Below are 14,805 nucleotides of genomic sequence, written 5' to 3' on the forward strand. Positions count from 1 at the left end.
GCTATAATGTTGTAGTGTTTTCCTCATAGCAATTTTTTGTTCTGCTACTTTGCAGTAGTCTGCTTGAGTCTTTGTAGCAAAGGAACCAACTCTGGTCTAGTTTCTGTTCTCCACTGGAGAGAGAGCCTGGGGACAAGCAGTTAGCTGTCCTGTCTCTGGCTGGGATGGAGAGAACAATCTTCATAGCAGCCCTTTGGGGTTTTGCCTAAAATAGTGTTGAGAATGTGTCGATGCTTTGGCTGTTGCTAAGCTGTGTGGAAGCCTTCTGTTTCCTACTCTGCCCCCACGCACCCCCTGGTTGGACATCTGCCTGCTGATGGGAAGTCATGAATGAATTCCTATTTCTGCTTTGCTTGCACACACAGCTTTTGCTTTCCCTGTTGAAGTATTATCTCGATCCACAAGTCTTCTCAGCTTTCTTCTATTTCCTCCCCACCCTGGAGGAGAGGGGAGTGAGCAAGCAGCTTGTGAGGGTGCTTGGCTGTTTGCTGAGATCAGCCTATCATCTCCACCAAAAGCTGAACAAGCTGTCCACCTCAGGAGGATACTGGCTGGCAAGATGGAAGTAGGTGAACTAATTTGAAGGAAAAAGTAGGGAGTAGATCCCAACCTTGCTTATTTCCTTTTCACAAAATAGTGTATCTTGTGTTTACTTGGCTTGTAGAGCAAGATGACTGGAGTAGATTAATTATCCTGCTGTTCAGTATCACCTTTGTGAATGATCAGGCAAAGTCTATATTTTCAGTCTATTTAACGATAAAAACTCTTGGAGAAGCTGTTTTTTACTAGTAGCAGAACGTGTTTATTCCTGTAGGAAACTGTAAAAATAACTCTCTGCTTCAAAATTTTTAATGTAAATTCCTTCATAAAGGTATTAACTTTTAAAAGGGGAGGGAGGGACACAGAGTTTTATCAGAAGACTACCCTCTGGTACAGTAAAGGTATGGAAAGTTAACTCAAATGAAAACTTGATCTTTAGAATATATCAGATTTTAACCTCTGCTCTTGCGCAAAGCTCCTTTCAGGTACTGAGTCTTGCTTTTGTTATTTGGGTGGGGTTTTTTTCTTTGTTCATTACAGTGGTATGAGATCAAATGCAACAATTTGAGTCTTTCTATATTTTGTAACCTGTGTAAATAGGAGTTATGAATGCTTGAGTCTTCAGGAACAAGTTGGAGTTAGCTTTGGTTTGTGGTTTCAAGGGTAGAAATAACAGGGGAGGCTTAAGGTGTTTGGTGGTTTTGTTAAATGCCACTTACATTCCTGCCTTTGCAATTCCACTGATCATTCTAAATGTCTGACTGTGGCATGTTTTTGTGAGACAACAGCTAGTCCTGTCTGGCAGTAAGAAAAAGCTCATCTTTAGACTAGCATGAGAAAGCCAATTATGCAAACACATCATGTCCAAATCCTGAGATGTTTTTTTCTATTCAGGATTGTTTGTCTGAAGGAACTAGTGTTGAGCACTTCATGAAATGGAGCACAAATGCAATATGGCATTGAGAACGGGGGGGTTGTGCCAAAAACTTTTCCCCAAGGCAAAAAATATTCTGAGATTTCAAACATGGGACTTTTTCATGAAAAATATTGGATTATGACAAGTGAGCATTCTCATAGGAAGATATTTGTCAAAAACTCTCCTAAAACAGTTCTATAAAAATAAGAATACTAAACAAAATCTGTGCTTGGAATACATGCAGAGCATGGACAGTAACAGCTCTAACAGTGTTAGTATAAGGAAGCTTTCATTAAATCCGTTGCCTGTGTGAATCCCTGTACCATTCTTCTGAAAGCAAGAAACTTCCTTTTAATGAGCATGTAAAGCAGTAGGGCTATAGGGTTAGCTTTCCACAGGCCTCCTTTGGCTTCTAAAATTCATATCAGCTGTGTAACTTCTGCCTGCTGCATGTTAGGAAGGGTTGTCAGGCAGTGATTTGCCAAACCCCACACCCCCAAACCCCACACCCACAAAAACCAAAACAACAAAACACCAAACAACAACCAAAAACAAACACAAAACCACAACAACACCAAATTTGTAGTAGTTGTGCTTTGTGCCTGCTAGTACATAGAACTAACTCTCCCTTCTAGTTTTCAGTAACTTCTTGGATCTATGAGCTGCTGTTCCTTAACTTACTGGACGATTGTAATAGAATACATTATATTCATGAGTTAACACAGTGGTCACTTGTCCTTTGTGGCAATGACCCGTTTCTTGAAAATTCCCCAAGGAATCATTCAGTAATATGATAAAGTGCTTTAAACCATGTTGAACATGGTGTGCCTAACTGGGGATAGCTGGTAGGAAGTGATAATGAAAAAATCAGATAGATTTAAAGCAATTTTAGGATTTTTTTTTCTTTTTCTTTTGTCTTTCCTTGTGGATGTAATGAGCACAAGGTATCAGTGGTGGTTAATGCATCTCTAGAAATGCTATCACCAAGCACGCACACACATAGTAAAAGGAGCATAAAACTATATTACCATATAGCTAGAAATCAACTAGAGACAGCTATTCATCGTGCATTGACACACACAGAAAATCTAATTATCCATCTCTCAGCTGGATTTAAGTACTGGCGGAGTGGAGGGAGGCGAGTCCTGATCTTCCATCACTACACAGTTACTCTTTTCCAGAAATCTTCCTGTTATTTCTGGTGCAAAACATGAAAGGAGCAAATATCCTGGAGTTACGCATCTGCTGCTGCTATTGAAGCTCTCATCAGGAGATTCTTGCCTTGCAGTGTGTACTTATTATAGTGGTTGATTGTAATTTTCCCATTTAAACTTGAGTGGTGATGCACACCTTGTTATGTAAAACACTGGGCAAGGTTGTTTAAACATGAAAGGTAATTGCTGATGTTTCATTGACAGTAACTCATAGGTAGACATTCCTGTGACTAATTAAATGCACTGACCTTTAATATCATACAGCCTTGATAGGTTTCAAGCCATGATACGCTTTGATGCCAGGCACAGCTTTAAACCTGTCCTGTCTGCTTTTGCTTTTTTTCCGAGTGAATCTTCCTGTTTATTTTGGACATTGGAGGCAGGTGACTGGTGCGCTTGTGTTCCCTATGGAGTCCTGACACCTTGCAGAGCTCTGTCGTGCTTAGTCCTGCAGCTGTTTTCTGTCTATTACACCAAATCATATGGACCTTTGGAGCAGCCTCGTGTCCTTATCCCTTCCTCTTTCTCTCCTCCCACCACCCGTGAATGTGGGTATGTTGATGCAGGTATTTGCAAGGGGTTTGACCCATTGAAAGATCTGTTAAGGCCAAATCTTGTGGGTGCTTGGAGACAGGACTGCAGCACAAATAAATGTGCTGGACTGTTTTTATTTATCCTTAAAGATCATGAGAGGCCCAGCTTTTAACTACTAACTTCCCCGATTTTAGTGATTGTGTTACCCTGATTTGGTGACATCTTTTCAGGGTTGTTCCTGACCTGAAACAATTGGTAATAAGTTTCAGCCATTGCTTTCACAGCAATTACTGTAGCAATACAGATGTAAGCTGCAGAGATGTGCAAATGAACCATCTTCAGCTTCTTAAAACTGGTCCTCTGTATCGTCTGCTGAGCAATACTTGCATGTTGCTGGTAGGGAACTGTGCCTGAGCATGACTTTGCATATATTTCAAAGTCTGTTTCCTTTGTGCCACATACATCTCTACTCTGAAAAGCTAATATTTGGCAGATGACTTGTCCAGGATTTGAGAGAATCACTCCACAACTCACCAGGTACAGCTTTTGCATTGGGGAAAGCAAAACAAAGTATGAGGATATGAAGGACTTCTGAAGACACACCACCTGCTGAGGTTGCTTTGATGCCCAATGGATGAGTCAGACTTGATGTGAACCCTGCTGCAACCTGCTGTGGTCTGGTACAATCAAATCAACCCTCTTTCAAGGGAGCCTTATCCATACCACTACACCAGTACTATACATGCTCCAGGGATTACAAGTACAGCATCAAGAATTTAGATGACAGAATGACCAAGGTAAACAAGGATATGAAAAATCTCAAGCACACAACACACATAAACATGCAAAATTTACTGCTTCTTACTGGAAATGATCAGATGCTCATCTTGACTTTCAGAATGGCAGCTGCTGGCAGAAATTCAAGCACCAGCAGCAGGTGGTATCTGAGAGGTAATCCTGCTAAAGGTGAAGCCAGGTTTGCCTGGGGATGGAATGCACATGATCATGGAATCTGTGTGGAGCAGGGAGGGAATAAGTATCCAGATATATCTGGTAGCTATCTGCAGTGAAGCTTTTGCTCTTGCTTTTACATCTTCTGTTGATGAATCTCTTGGACACAGAAATTTGAGTAATTGGGCTTTACTTTTTAAGCACATGTTCTGCAGTATTTTGTACCCACTGCAATTCCTTCTAAGTCTCACCATTAGCAACAGCATCCTACTGCTGCGTGGTATTTCAGCAAATTATTCTGCTTAATTAACCAGGTGATATGTGCTATTACTGCATGATGTTTTTCTAGCAGTGTTACCTAAAAGGCCTGAACCTCTTAGAAGTGATGACAGTAAAGTGGTAGTGGAGTTCAGAAAGACAAATGTGCTGCAGATGGTTTGGTGTCCCTGCAAGACTGTGCCTATAGCAAAGATTTAGGAGAAGCAATACACAGTCACCCAATGGTCTCCACTTACCATGTGCTAACTCAGTTCCCAGAGCATTTTGGGAACAAAAAAGTAGATTCTTTAGAGGAGCTAAACACGTCTGTTTTCCAAAAGCATTCCAAATGTCCGTTGGTAAGTAATTTGTTTAGACCCCAACGTTTCCATGCATGGTCTCCATCCACTGCAAGGACTTCCTGTATGCAACAAATAAATCTTCCTTTCAGAAGCTTGAAATTACACATGGAGGTAAGACTTTTTGGCATAGGAGATGAGATTTTATCTAATTCAGAGTATGCATGTAGTAGCAGAGTGAGGAGCTCAGCAGCTGACACTTTGATCTGCTCCTAAAATATTTGCTAACGTAGATGTAGTGTAATATGCCAGTCCTATTATTTCTATGTTTGCAAGGCTTTACTGTTGTCAACATTCCTTGTTTTGAGCCTTGTTCTTTATGTAACACTGCAAACCCAGTAGAAGATGCAGAAATGTTTCTGAAGGTGTTAACATGGAACTGATGTTGTGAATGTACAATTGTTTTTACAGTTATCTTAATGTCACCGTTATGGCATAATAACAGCCTTTAGTCATTGTTCTTCTGCCTGCTAAGGCAAATAATGTGCTTGTGTAACGTAACACAAACTGCAGACAGTGGCAAAGTCTTTAATATCTAATTTGCTAAACCTTATTTTGCAGTTTTTCATCTGAAGTGCAGATTTAGAAATTGAAGTAATGAACATAACATTTCAGTGCACAAAATCATTCCCAACAGGATTATCTGGATGCAGCTGGAGTTTGGTTGGGGTATTTTCTAGCTGTCTTCTCCATGTGCCAGCAGATTTAAAAAACTTAAGTTTTATGTTGGGGTTTTGGTTTTTTTTCTGTGATTTAGGGGTAGGCAGATATTTCTTAATTTAGCAGCACATAGTGAAACAGTTAACTCCCCCCACACCCTAAAGACTGTTCCTGTTCCAGTCAGCTGCATCTGGGGGTTGCCATTCCCATTGGTGCAGCCATAAGCTCAAAATTGGGAATTTGTTCTAGTCCTCGTTGAGTTTGGTGCTTCTTTGTGCCACAAACATTCTGTTCATATAAGACATCATGGAGGATGATTTGCATCCCCAACAAAAGCACAGGAGAAGTAAAAGGGATATTGTCCCACTTTACTGATAGGGATCTGCCATACAGATCTGTTTCAGGATATAAGTTATAGTACTTTGCTATTACAAGGATACACTGCTTCCAGATCTTGTGATGCGTTTGTGTTACTAAATTCTTTGTTATTTAATTGCAGTCAAGAAAAGCCCACCTGTGAGTTAGATGGGATAAACACTGCCCTTGATGCCCTTCACATGCTTATTTACTGCTCTGTTTGATCACTGTGCCGTAATGTTGCATACTTTAGCAAATGGGATACTTGGGTGTCATGTCATATCATAGGTTAAAGGCACAGCAAAGGTGCCCGTAAGAAGTCATACTATGCTTTTCACCATGTCAGCCCTCTTTCTAGCTTTGCAGCAGCTCTCCAGATGAAGCTTCAGAGCCAGCTGGTTCTTGCCTGGCTAGCCACGCACACCCATCCTTGGATCCAGAGGTGGGCAAAAGTTTATTTCTGGAGTAGGTAACTGTGGCCTCTAGCTGCCGTCACTGGAAGCATATATTGCCCAGGCATCAGGTGGCTGCAGGATGAGGATTATCCCAGAAGTCACAGGGAAAAAATTAACCTCCTCCCTCACCCTTGCTGGTGACTGATGGGTGGCAAGGAGAAATGTGGGTATGTTTTGTTGCTGTATTCTGCCAATTTTAAGTGCTTAGAAGGAAAATAGCATCATGGCACAAGGAAGTCACAAAGGCTCTGCTGGGTGCTGTCACCCCGCTGTCCCGGCCTGCTCCAGCTGAAGGCAGCACAAGTGGGCCATGGCAGAAGAGAGCACTGGGTATTTCCAGGGCACTGCAAGCTTTCTGCCTTCCCTTCCCTGGTCTTGCGTTGGCACAGCATGAACTGCTGCAGCAAAAGCAGGTTGGTCTTCCAGTTGGCCAGTGCATGTGATCTTTAATACTAAACAATAGGATGATGTATACCAGTATATATACAGTTACTGCTATTCAAAGGATGCGTTTGCTTTGTATACTGGGTTGCATAGCTAGTGTGTTCTCTGGCACTGCATATGAGGCCTTGCTTGATTTCCCCAGGATGAACGTTTTTCCTATGTAAGTACACTAAATGTGCCTACTGTAGATATCCATGCACTGTATTGAAATGAGATATACCTTTATGTCCAAATATTAGTTAACATAAGCAAAAATTAATTTCATTTATATACTAGTTAAATCATAAAGGTTATCCACACGTTTGCTAATTCAAAGCCTATGCAAATGTTTTTAGCCCTCTCCTAGGCACAAAAATCAAGTTTATGGAAGGATTGGCAGGAGGAAAAGTTAGTATTTTTTGTGAAAAAACCGCAGGCAAGTGTTAATACTGTCAGGGTTATAGTGGTCCCATGAATCTGATAGTTATAGAGGCATATCAGCTGAATAACAGCAGTTCAGTAATTCATTCTTACTGTTATTGTAAGGAATCTCAGACACAAACTTCTCGAACACAGTGTCAGGTTGTGGCCTTGCTGAGTGTAGACTATAAAGTAGTAGTCAGGAAATACAGACTTCGAATAAAAGTAATCCCTGTTTATGTATTCAGTTGATACCACAGAAAGCAAACGTTATTTGTAAATGGAGCTTAACCTCCATTAAAGCTTAAAGAAATTTATCTTGAAAACTTGAAGAGGGCTAAGCAAAAGTATGAAAGCTATCATTCCCCTTCCAGTCCTCCAGGAAGAGTCATCCTGCAGTCTGCATAAAAACCCAGCAATAACTAAAATGACTTTTCTAAGTACAGCTCAGTGTCTTGTCTCTGGGTGGATAACTGAATTTATTAGGTTGTGCAGCACACCAGTAATGTACAAATATTTAAAGATCCTATTAACAGTTTTTATCTTTTGTTAACAGTGCTTTGTGATACTTGAAACACTTCATTTGACCTCAAATAATGAGATTAATTTTGAAACACGGCAGAACTGATGGACTGGCTTTGCCAAGTGTCAGTTGTGGAGGATTAGAGATCTCAGTGTGATACAGAGCTAGGAGTAAAATGACTGTTGTCTTACAGAGCGGTGCTGAGGTTGGTGTGAAATACCCAAATGCTTGTTAGGTCAGAAGAACATTGTGATTCCCTGCCCTAGTCATTAGTACACCCATGTGGCAGGTGAGATATCTGGGGTGTGATTTCTAGTCCCTCCAAATTGTTGGTCATGTGTGCCAACAAAGCAGTGGTTAGTACAGCAGGGCAGCTGGTGCTCCAGGGGCATCTCTTTCTGTAGGTCATGGTACCCATCAGAGAGATGAGCACCCAAGGTTGCGCCTCAGGTGTGGAGCAAGATGGAAGCTGGGTTCCTTGCCCTGCAATGGCCTTAGCTTCTCATTTGGCTTCCAGATGACATAGCTTGACTCACATGTGTAGCTGGTTTACATCTCTGATTTTGCAATGCCATGACCCAAAGTGTAAATGATACTAGAGCATTGATTTTGCCCTGCGACCTGCAATAGTTGGCACTACTATTGCATCCCTTGTCCACCCCTTTGTAAGAGCTTTCCCATAGCACACCTGCCCATCCATGCCCCTCAAAGGAGCATGCTATCCTGTCTCTGCTATTAGTTTGGCTGAGCAGTCAAACTGTCATAATGCTGGACATTGGTTTTTGCTGTTAAGCAGGTTGTTCTCTACAAACAATGTTTGAATATTTTTGCTCATATAGTGTGCGTATGTTGCGTATATGTGCAATGTGTTTGAGTGTTTGTAATGCATGTGTGCACACAAATAAATCATTTTAATTCTTCTACTTGAGTGCAAAAAGATGGAATCAAATAAATATTGACGCAATTCTTCTTTAGGGTCAGGCACGGGTTATTTTTGTGTGTCTGAACGCATGTAACAAAGATGTTCTGGTTTCCTTATGAAATTCCTAGACCTTTCTGCAAAATAAATCAATTAAAAAACTTTCTTAACATGCAATTAATCGGGTTATTTACAAAGATTTTTTTATTCAAGAACAGGAGGAAAAAGCTGATCATTCTGCTGGGAAATAGTACTAATGAGTCTTCTTTATAGGCCCTGCACTTAATAAGGAAAATATACAGACAGGAAGATAAAAAATGATGCATATTTCTTTCAGATTACGATTTATTTAAATACCGAATGAAACTGTTGTCCTGACAACTTGCTAAAGCAGCCATTGAGTGTGTAATCTTGGATGCTCTAGTTTAAGTAGTTTCAAAGCCACTTGTTTTTTCAGTACTTTCTATTGAATCTTCCAGTGAATTAGCTTCCCTTACGCAAGTGAATGTTGTCCATCAGGAATGTTCCGGTATCACAAATTCTAGGTCAGTTGGGATCCCCAACATGAAGGGATGTGGACCTGCTTGAGTGTGTCCAGAGGAGGCCATGAAGATGCTCCAGGGTCTGGAGCAACTCTGCTACGGAGACAGGATGAGGGAGTTGGGCTTGCTCAGCCTGGAGAAGAGAAGGCTCCGGGGAGACCTTAGAGCAGCTTCCAGTACCTAAAGGGGCTACAAGAAACATGGAGAGGGGCTTTGGTCAATGGCCTGTAGGGACAGGACAAGAGATAATGGCTTCAACACACCAGAGGGGAGATTGAGATGAGCTCTTAGGCAGAAGTTCCCTGTGAGGGTGCTGAGGCGCTGGCACAGGGCGCCCAGAGAAGCTGTGGCTGCCCCATCCCTGGCAGTGTTCAAGACCAGGTTGGATGGGGCTTGGAGCAACCTGCTCTAGCGGAAGGTGTCCCTGCCTGTGGCAGGGGGTTGGAACTGAATGAGGTTTAAGGTCCCTTCCAACTGTAACCAGTCTATGGTGCTATGAAACAGAGTTTGAGTCCCTACTGATCCTGATGTATGTATGAGTCAAATAATGATCATCTAATAAGAACAGATAATGATGGCAGTTTCACTTACTTTGCCTTCACCATTCTTAGTACTTTTGCTATATTGCCAATCTGCTATGTTGTGATTTACCTAGTTATTTTATTGCAAACCCTCTCAGCAAGCTCTGTCTGCAGAAGTCACTGCACGTGCTGTGCCTCTTGTTTGGTAATGTTTGATAGCCACTACAGCTAAATTCCCCAAGTCTGTAATTTCTTGTGTTTTGGCTGTGGTATCTTTAAATACTCAGATACTTGCTCAGTGCCTTGGACTCTTCCTTTTAGCACAGTGCAGCCTTGGCCTAAGGAACTCTTTCATGCTTTCTCATCTGGTAATTACTTCAGGAGACGAAAGGGGCTGACAGGATCATGCTGAAGTCAATAAGCAAAGTGAACAAGTCTGCTTGTGGTATAAGCCGCTGCAAAACAATTCACATGTTACATGCTGTGTGTCAATGAGGTGCTGCAATATCCCATGACTTCTCTTTGGCCAGCCTAAAAAGCAATTTAAGCATAGACTCATAGAATAGTTAGGGTTGGAAAGGACCTTAAGATCATCAAGTTTCAGCCCCCCTGCCATGGGCAGGGACACCTCACACTAAACCATCTCACCCAAGGCTCTGTCCAACCTGGCCTTGAGCACCGACAGGGATGGAGCATTCACAACTTCCATGGGCAACCCATTCCAGTGCCTCACCACCCTAACAGGAAAGAACTTCCTCCTTATATCCAATCCAAACTTCTCCTGTTTAAGTTTGACCCTGTTACCCCTTGTCCTATCACTACAGTCCCCAACGAAGAGTCTCTCCCCAGCATCCTTATAAGGTCCCCTTCAGATAGTGGAAGGCTGCTTAACTGTGGGATGCCACTGAGGTAAAAGCCTTAAAGAAAATAAAGAAATAAACAACCAAGAGGAATTACTCTGTAGCAAAAGCTGCAAAATCTCATTTAAGGTCGATGATAAAAGTCACAATACTGTCAGTTACTGCTAAATCCAACCCATGCCATTTATTTTCTTGCTCCTTTTTGCTTACAGCTTGTCAATTATAAATATGTTTTTCCCCTTAATTATTGTCAAGTGCAAACCCTTTTATGCTCTCCTGATTTATATATATATTTTTAAATTATGTTTTGAAAGGCTGTGGTGCTTATGATGAGAGTTAAACACATTTCAAATCTTAATAGCCTATTTTTATATTATGCTGCTTGAAATTCAATCGTGCTTAAGGGATGGGGAGGAGGGGACTAAAATTAATGGGTTCCTCTTGAAGAAGCAGAAAAAACTATTCATTTTCCATAAAAGATCTTTTGATAATTTGCTCTTCTAGATTTATCTCATCTTCCACATTAATTTGTTTTTAATTCTTTTCTCTTCCCTTCTGAGGTTTTCTGAGCTTTAGTAGCAACTCTGAGACGGTTGGATTGATGGGCTACAAATATTAACATTTTTGAACTCAAAGCAAAAGAAGCTTAAACACTTGAGCTAACAAGAAATATAACTTTCCCATAATAAACTAGAAATTCAGCTTTCCAGTGCCTTGATATAAGATTCTGGAAATTGACTGTTTAGTTCATCTACTCCATGTCCGTACTATACTAGGATAGCTCCATAATACAAATTCATTTTAGTGAATTAAGGAGTCTTCTGAATGGGTTAAGTATTGCTACTTTTTTTTCTTTCTTTTATGCTAGCATTTATAGGCTACTGCTGACAATGATGTTTTAGGCGTGCTACCATTAATAGGCTCCTATGTACTGTTGGCAGTAACGCTGTGGGCTGTATCAGCCTCTACTTCCCTCTCTCTTTTGTCAGGGCTGTTCTTTCCTCGGATGTTACCAGTACACACTCCGTGAATCTCTTTAGAAGAGCACTCTGTGTAAACTTACCAACGTTATTGCATGCTAACAAGGCATTCTTAGTGAAACTATTTTTATCTCATTTGCAGCCTGTTGGTGTGCTTTCAGAATAAACTATGCTGGTCAGCATTAGAAATACTTATAGGACATACATACAGATATGTTATTACTTTCTGTACTACAATGATTTTAAGAACCTAACATGCTACTTGCTGCAAACACTGAGACATTAAAGTAATTGAAAGAGCAAAGGAAAGGAGGAAAAAAATGGAGCAATCGGAAACATTAACATTTCAGTGGTACTGAGCCACTGAACTGCACCTAGGCCTCTGTTTTGATAGGCAAGTCCTTCAATGCAGACTATAACAGTTTTGCCATGAGCTTGTGTCCTCCTATCCTGGAGAACTTCCCCACTGCCTATCCCATTCTTTCTTCCATTGTTTTCATCCACCCCATTCTCTTCTTGCACACTCTTGTGCATGTACTTTTCTCTGCTTGCATCTCCATCTGAGCCAATTTTTCTGGATTGGGCACCAAAACAAAAGGAGGCAATGGCCAAACAGCACTGATCAGTGTCAAAATATCCACCGAGACTGACCAGTGATAGTCTAGATCAGGTGGTTGCAAGAAGCACTTTTAACTGAAATACAGTGTGTGCTTTCACAGATGATGGATCACATTTTATTCTGAGAGACATATATATATACACACACATATATATATAATAAGCATTTTTCCCTTTACTAATCTGTTGTGTTTGTCCCTGTTAGCAGCAATGTAGCACAAATCAATTGAGATTCAATAAGAATACTTTTTCTTCTTCACTAAGAAAGATTGCTTTATGTTCAAGAATACTGAATATGCATTCTGTCGCAACATATATCTGATTGATAGCTTTTATTAAATTTATCTTGTGTTGAATCTCAAAGTCAAATTTTCATGCTATACTTTTATTTTTTTCTCTGGTGTATTTTAATTCTTTGTTTTATTCTAATTAATACATTATCAAACTTCTGTTGAGGACTGCCTGCTGTATTTGTTCTGTTTGCTATGAAATAATGTATTACCTGGTCTTTGTTCTTCAGCTTTATATGGCTGTTAGAAGTTGTAAGCTAGCATTAAAAGAGTTGTGTGTGTACTAGGAAAATGTTAATGTGTATACAACCTTTGAAAGCTCCTAATTTTCAGCAACTTATGAGTGCTTGAGCAACAGCACTTTTCAAGTTGCATATACGGCATACCCATCTTTAACATTGTATTGGTTGGATAGCATAGATGGTGAGTTTGGTTTTGAACAGTTAACATTTAATATAAAGCCCAGCTTAATTTAAGTTCTTCTTTTCTCTAATCTGATGCCCTAACTCTTTGTTATTTATATACAAATATTTTAAAGCTTTACTACTCAAAACCAGATCAGATTTATTTTATTCAGTAATGATGTCTAAATTTGTGTAGCTTTTATTTAATGCAGTTTGAGACAGTGTATCTTTGTCTCCTTCCTAGGTGCTTGTACCCTGCAGATGTTTTTTGTCCTTCCTTGTTAATTAGTTCAGGAGGAGTCACCAACGATGATCCAATTTTCTGACTTTGTTTAGTTGGTTGGAGCTATGTATGGCATTTAAAGCACCTGTCCTGGATTCTAGGCTTTTCCAGTATACCCTGCGATTAAAGTAATTAATATAAATGTAAAAGAGGAAAAAAGCAGCCTTTTTTTAGGTTCAGCTCTTGCATTTTAATTCATTATTCCATTTGTGCTACCCAAGGGAAGATACGAGTTTTGCAGCTTCCTCTGGAAGCTCAGTGTCCTGAGGCTGCTCCAAGGAACGAGGGGAATGCCCATCACTGTGGCTGCCCATGTGGCAAACCCTACTCACAGCTTGTGCGACAAGCCCTGCTTACAGATGTTCCCACATTCAGAAGGTTGCTGTGCCTTTGACCACACCTGGAATTGAAGGGGCTTTTCAGACAACAACAAATAGCTTTAGTAAGGTAACTTTCCCTGTGAACATCCAGGCAGTGAATGCATCTCCTGGAAGCCTGGTGTTGTTTTCACAGGGAAAAGGGGGAAATAAAGGGGGGTAATCCCCCCATGGCTTAACCTTAGGTTGAAGTACCAGCTATATCCTCCACATCATATCACCACCACTGCCATATCATTAGCATATATCTTTTGTCCTGCTTAAACCACTGCTACATCACTGAGCTTATATTTTTTGTACCAGTTGCATTCCCTGATATATCTATGCCTGATAATAAGTGCTTAAAGTTGTCTGTAACAGTGTAGTAGAGAGGACTGGCAGATAAAGTTTGAATACACTTGAGTGTTATTTTTCAGTGGCTTTTGAAATGGTCAGAGTTTAAAGAACTTTTAGATGAAACATAAGCATAGACAAATATCAGCTCCCCTGGCTCAGGTGCTCATTTTTGTCTGCTCAGCTAGAGCCTTTTGACAGCTCTCTAGATGCTGCCTGTATATTGTCAGCAGGAGTACTGAAGGGTTTGGTAGATCAGTAAAACTATGCTAACTCAATCTGTATTTGACTGGATTTTTTTGCAAGTCTTTCAAACCTCTACAATGTTATGTCATCTATTATGTCTGCTCATTTGCTGAAATCCATTCTAATTGATGAAAGGGACAGTAAACTAGTTGGGAGTAGGTTTTGGCTCATGTGCTTTACTTACTACAAATCTTCATAGGCTAAATCTTCATAGTGATGGGGAGAAGCGGATCTATTGCTCCTTATACTGGTAGGGAGGGAATCAACAGAGAGATTCAGAGCAGCCCTGTGGAGAAGGACCTGGGGGTGCTGGTCTGTGAGAAAATGAACATGAGCCAGCTTCAGTGTGTGCTTGCAGCCCAGAAAGCCAACTGTATCCTGGGCTGCATCAAAAGGAGCGTGACCAGCAGGTCGAAGGAGGTGAAGAGGTGAACCTGACCCTTTACTCTGCTCTCGTGAGACCTCACTTGGAGTATTGTGTGCAGTTCTGGTGTCCTCAACATAAAAAGGACATGGAACTGTTGGAACAAGTCCAGAGGAGGGCCATGAGAATGATCAGGGGACTGGAGCACCTCCCATATGAAGACAGGCTGAGAAAGTCGGGGCTGTTCAGCCTGGAGAAGAGAAGGCTGCATGGAGACCTCATAGCAGCCTTTCAGTATCTGAAGAGGGCCTACAAGGGTGCTGGGGAGGGACTCTTCCTTAGGGACTGTAGTGACAGGACAAGGGGTAATGGGTTAAAAGTTAAAACAGGGGAAGTTTAGATTGGATATAAGGAGGAAATTCTTTCCTGTTAGGGTGGTGAGGCACTGGAATGGGTTG

Source organism: Neopsephotus bourkii, unplaced genomic scaffold, assembly GCF_033783945.1.
Source record: "Neopsephotus bourkii isolate Nb327-2 ecotype Australia unplaced genomic scaffold, CSIRO-AGI_Nbou_v1 NB_1111, whole genome shotgun sequence".
NCBI classification, from domain to species: domain Eukaryota; kingdom Metazoa; phylum Chordata; class Aves; order Psittaciformes; family Psittacidae; genus Neopsephotus; species Neopsephotus bourkii.